Here is a 5,763-nt window from a genome sequence, read left to right as displayed (position 1 = left end):
ATGTTCACAACGACAAGGTACCCGTGTCCTACATTTGTATGTTTACAATGGCGAGGTACCTGTGTCCTACATTTGTACGTTCACAACAACAAGGTAACCGTGTCCTATATTTGTATGTTTACAACAACAGGGTATCCGTGTCCTACATGTGTATGAGCCTCACGTGAAGTATTAGTCAACACTCACAACCCGCGTCACATGCTTTGAAATTTAACATATGTAACCACAAAATGATGGATAGCAAGTAAAAGACGGCCTGACGGATACATAAACCCCATCCCCATACTGATGACTTATACTTACAACAACCACCCGCTCACTTCGACGTGTATGTAAACGAGCCGTTCAAAACATCTACGGATTCTTATATTGCACTTTAATAGAAACAAGAGGCTGAACATGAAACCTGTGAGATTCATCGCGTATGGTCTGGTACTGATGGTACTTATGGCGCATGTCACATCCGGATTCTCTTGGTTTGGCAAATGTAAGTATAGACACGTAAAGGAGACAGCGACTAGCCCGATCTTGGTGAAGGTATCAGTTTGTCACAGTAAGGTACACATATGAAATTTACGGAAAGAAATACAAGTTAAGTAAATTTATTTCAATATTTGTGATAAAAAGTGAAAAGTGTTCGTATGGGCATTTAAGGATTGACACACATTTTTTCATCATTTATAATGAAAAGCCCTTACGGTCTTATTCCCCGATGCGCGGCACAGTTGCTTGTTCGAACAAAAATGCGCTTTATGCCATCATAAATATTAAAAAGATGAATTTCAATTCTTACATTTACGTTGAAAACAATAAAGAAAATTTCATTATACCTTTCTGTGTGGTTTCTCGGCATCAAGATATCAAGAAAAACACACTGTTCTACCAAATGTATTCTATAGTCGCAATTTCCACAAGAGATAAACGTCACGTGATCGGAAACTATTCTGGAGTTTGATGCAGAAGTTGATGCCACGACATAATTGGTCCCCGACTATACTATATCGGATTGACGGAAAGATCCCAACAGTTTTCAAAAGGACAATATTCATGGTCTCATAACACGGTTTATTTAAAGGCGGTGCAACGGATATGCATGTTCTTTAGCACTGAGCTGCTTTCAGATGGCATTCATATTGCTTATGACTGCCCACTGAAAGCAGTTCAGTACTTATATTTACCATTTTTGGAATATGTTCATCTCGCGGAAAATTTAACTGCAATTATTATTTAGCATGAACGTAACAATTATGAGTATAATATTGTTTCATGGCATTCGTGTCCTATATGAATGCCATCTAAATATAGTAGTTATTTAGTGGCAATACTATACCATGGTAAATATACATGTTGCCTACATATTGATTAAATGGCATGCATTAATGGCAGGGTTGTATGCAACTGGGTTGGTGGCATATACTCCCATTAATGTTCAAAATATGCGTTTAATAATTATTATTTCGTTCCGAGCATAAACAAGCCATTCGGATGGATATGTCTCGCCTGTGCCCCGTTTTGACCATCAATGCACATGTTAAGTTTGGTTGGTCTAGCAGTTATAGTTTCAGAGAAACAGACTTGAACGCAAAAACTTAATGTTGATGGAGATTCTGACAAAGTCAATAGACCATGAGAAGTATGCCGCAACATCCAGCATTTGATGCATAGGTACAGATGTACTACCTAAGATGCATCTATGGTTCAAGTTTGGTTGGTCTCGCACTAATACTTTCAGTGAAACTAACTTTAACGCAAAAACTTAATGTCAGCACCTTACTCTCGCTTCCGCTACCTCGTGGTGTCGAGAGAGAAAAAATAGATAAGTAATGTTTTATCGAACCAACATTTTAAAACTCCATTGTAACTTAGTTCATTTAACAACCGTAAACCGCAGGATGTTGTATGTTTTAGTAGGTTTTATAACAAAACCACAAACAAGTAAGTAATAACTACTGCACTGATTAATAACATAACTATCTTGTCAGTTTATATATACAATGTACACCAATCAGTGTACTGATATCTAATATACAACAATAAGTGTAAGGATATCTAATATACAACAATAAGTTAAAGGATATCTAATATACAACAATAAGTGTACTGATATCTAATATACAACAATAAGTATATTGATATCTAATAAACAGCAAAAAGTGTACTGATATCTTATATACAACAATAAGTGTACTGATATCTAATATACAACAAAAAGTGTATTGATATTTAATAAACAGCAAAAAGTGTACTGAAATCTAATATACAGCAAAAAGTGTACTGATATCTAATATACAACAATAAGTGTACTGATATCTAATATACAATAATAAGTGTACTGATATCTAATTTACAACAATAAGTGTACTGATATCTAATATACAACAATAAGTATACTGATATCTAATTTACAACAATAAATGTACTGATATTTAATATACAACAATAAGTGTACTGATAATTAACATACACCAATGAGTGTACTGATATATAATGTATATCAATTGGTGAACTGATATCTCATGTACACCAATCAGTGTACTGATATCTAATGTACACCAGTAAGTGTTCTAACATCACATCATGCTTGTATATTTCAGCAAAGGAAACGAAGACCACGACCACGACAACCCCGAGCCCATCGTCGGACGAAAAGTCCAAAGTTAACTTCATCTTATCATTAGGAAAAGGAATATTTGGTCGATTTTTTAAAATTGGCAATCTCTTCGGTGGGAAAAAAGACGAATGACATTTCCTGGCAATATGACACATTATCTTCAGTGCCACGATCACATTTTTTTATTTAATGAGATAAGCAAATAAAGATAAATTGTGCGTGTGTTTTGTCTCGGTTCCATTTTCAACACTGTCATATAACGCACTCTACAGAGGCACGTTAGTCTAGTGGTAGGACGCCGGGCTTGTGACCGAAGGATTGCGGGTCGAGTCACGTAACGTCACGGCACTGTGTTGTATTTTTGAACAAGATACTTTACTCCTTTTGTTTCAGTCTACTCAGCTGTAAATTTGAATGCTAGCTGTGAGCGCCGAAATGGTAGCACGGTGCGGCTGTATGCTCGCCAGGGAGGTGATAGAGAACCAAGGATAATAATTTGTGAACCGCTTTGAGACGACTTACAAACTAGGTTGAGTGATAAAGCGGTATATAAGAACCTCGATTTATTATTATTACTATTATTATCCTTAATATATCGAGTCCTTTGTTTCCGTAGTTCGTTTGCAAATTTACCACAGACTAGTGTATACATCAGATGTGCTACAATGTCGAGCCACGTCAGTAATATCACGACGGTTATACCACACTATTTATTTAAGCAACCATGGCAAAGTATTCTTAGTACGTATAATACTGCAAATTTTTCCCAATGTTGGCTCTGCCTATCAGCATTCAGAGGACAATTCATTCTGTCCCATATTTATATACAATGTAGTTATATATTGAACATATTGACTGTTTTCGATGTTATGATTCAGGAACTAATAAGCTTCCATGGACAGGACTGGACACCATCTCCGGGAAAAGATGAGGAGATTGGCAAGACCAATCCTAGTGGCATATATGTATTAATCTGTACATGACAAACAATGGGATGGGGGCAGACCATTGGAAGACCACATCTGGTAGCATGGATTAATAGAATCCATCCCTGATGTGTTCAAACCCCAGGGATAAAATATTGTGCAGGAGACCCGAGGCTTTGCCGAGGGTCTTTTGCTTAATATTGTATCCCGAGGGTTTGAATAACCTTACCCTTACCTCACATCAGGGATGGATATTATTTCTTGCTTATTACCTAAAACCCGTAAAAACAGCTGCTCTTCTAGTTAAGTTGTAAAATGTCCGCACATTTCTAATTTGCATATGAAGCCCGGATGTCCATTGTTAGTGACGTCAATGACCCTGATTGACCCGAAAACGGCATAAAATGACGTCAAGAACAATAGCGTTACCCCGAAAGGTAACTATAATTACCGCCGCCAGTCTGCGCGTGTAAGCGATCTAGACCCGTGGGTCGGATTAATAGAATATCTCACCACCCTTGGGTGAGATTAATAGAATCTAACGCTACTGGTTGTGTAAGATAGAGAAATCTCAACCCGAGGACTTAGATTTTTTGTCCAGAACGAGGCTTGCCGAGATCTGGACAAAAAATTCTTAGTCCGAGGGTTGAGTTTTCTCCATCTTACACAACCAGTAGCGATTGATTATTTTTCTCCCATATCTAACAGTATTTAAATGTGAAATAAAGGTAAACATGGACCCAAAACACATACAGGCAATTTGTTGATTGATTGTTGACGTGACGTCATTGTATTGTTGAAGTGACGTCATGCCATTGTTATGAATAGGGGAATCCCCGTCTCAACCCTAGGGCGGAGACAGATAAATCTAGCACCGGCAAAACGGGAGATAAATCTGTCAGGTGTGGGAGAAAGAGGAATCTCAACCCGAGGGGGAACTTTTCTTAATTTGCAAAACACGATGCTTTGCCGAGTGCTTGGCAACTTTAGAATATTTCCCCGAGGGTTGAGATTCCCCTATATCTTACCCAAGGTTGGTGAGGTATTCTATTAATCCGACCCACGGGTCTAGATCGCTTACATGCGCAGACTGGCGGCGGTAATTATAGTGACCTTTCGGGGTCACGCTATTGTTCTTGACGTCTCCTATCTTACCCACAAAGGGGTGAATGATTCTATTAATCTCAACCCCAAGGGGGTGAATGATTTTATTAATACATACAAATAAACAAATTCCAGTCGGAATAAACATCGATCTTATTCTTCCGAGGGTTGGAGATTTCTCTGTTACACCCTCAAGGTAGGGGTTGATTATTTTTCTCCCATCCTATTATTTCAGTCACAACTCCACCAACAAGTAATGCAGACATACAGAACGAAATTAAAGTCAATGTCTTTATGCAGACATACAGAACAAAATCAACGTCAGTGTCTTAATGCAGACATAAAAAACGAAAACAAGTTAAATGTTCAAATGCAGACATACAGAACGAAAACAATGTCGATATCTCAATGCAGACATACAGAACGAAATTAACGTCAATGGCTCAATGCAGACATACAGAACAAAATCAACGTCAGTGTCCTAATGCAGACAAACAGAACAAAAACAAGTTCAATGTCTAAATGCAGACATACAGGACAAAAACAAGTTCAATATCTAAATGCAAACATACTAAACGAAAACATTATTGTCTTAATGCTGAGATACAGAATAGAAACAACGGCATTGTCTAAATGCTGACATACAGAATAGAAACAACGGCAATGTGTAAATGCTGACATACAGAAACAACAGCAATGTCTAAATGCTGATATACAGAATGAAAACAAAGGCAATGTCTAAATGCTGACATACAGAACTACAACACAGACACTGTCTAAATGCTGACATATACAACGAACATACAGAACAAAAACAACGTCAATGTCTAGACAGACATACAGAACGAAACACAAAGACTAGGTGTAAACTCAGACATACATAACTACAACAACGTCTTAACACAAAGACAAGGTGTAAACTCATACATACAGAACTACAACAACGTCTTAACACAAAGACAAGGTGTAATCTCAGACATACATAACTACAACAACGTCTAAACACAAAGACAAGGTGTAAACTCATACATACAGAACTACAACAACGTCTTTACATAAAGACAAAGTGTAACTCATACATACAGAACTACAACAACGTCTTAACACAAAGACAAGGTGTAA

General features: G+C 37.4%; 1 long non-coding RNA gene across 1 annotated transcript; it reads left to right on the top strand.

Moving 5' to 3' along the window:
• The first annotated feature begins 268 nt into the window (after window positions 1-268).
• On the top strand, window positions 269-2,833 carry LOC110454953. Its single transcript, XR_002463413.1, has 2 exons — window positions 269-487; window positions 2,595-2,833. It is a non-coding gene; the product is annotated as an uncharacterized LOC110454953 (long non-coding RNA).
• The last annotated feature ends 2,930 nt before the right edge of the window (window positions 2,834-5,763 follow it).

Source organism: Mizuhopecten yessoensis, unplaced genomic scaffold, assembly GCF_002113885.1.
Source record: "Mizuhopecten yessoensis strain PY_sf001 unplaced genomic scaffold, ASM211388v2 scaffold8123, whole genome shotgun sequence".
NCBI lineage: Eukaryota > Metazoa > Mollusca > Bivalvia > Pectinida > Pectinidae > Mizuhopecten > Mizuhopecten yessoensis.
This window is presented reverse-complemented; position numbering and strand designations above follow the sequence as displayed.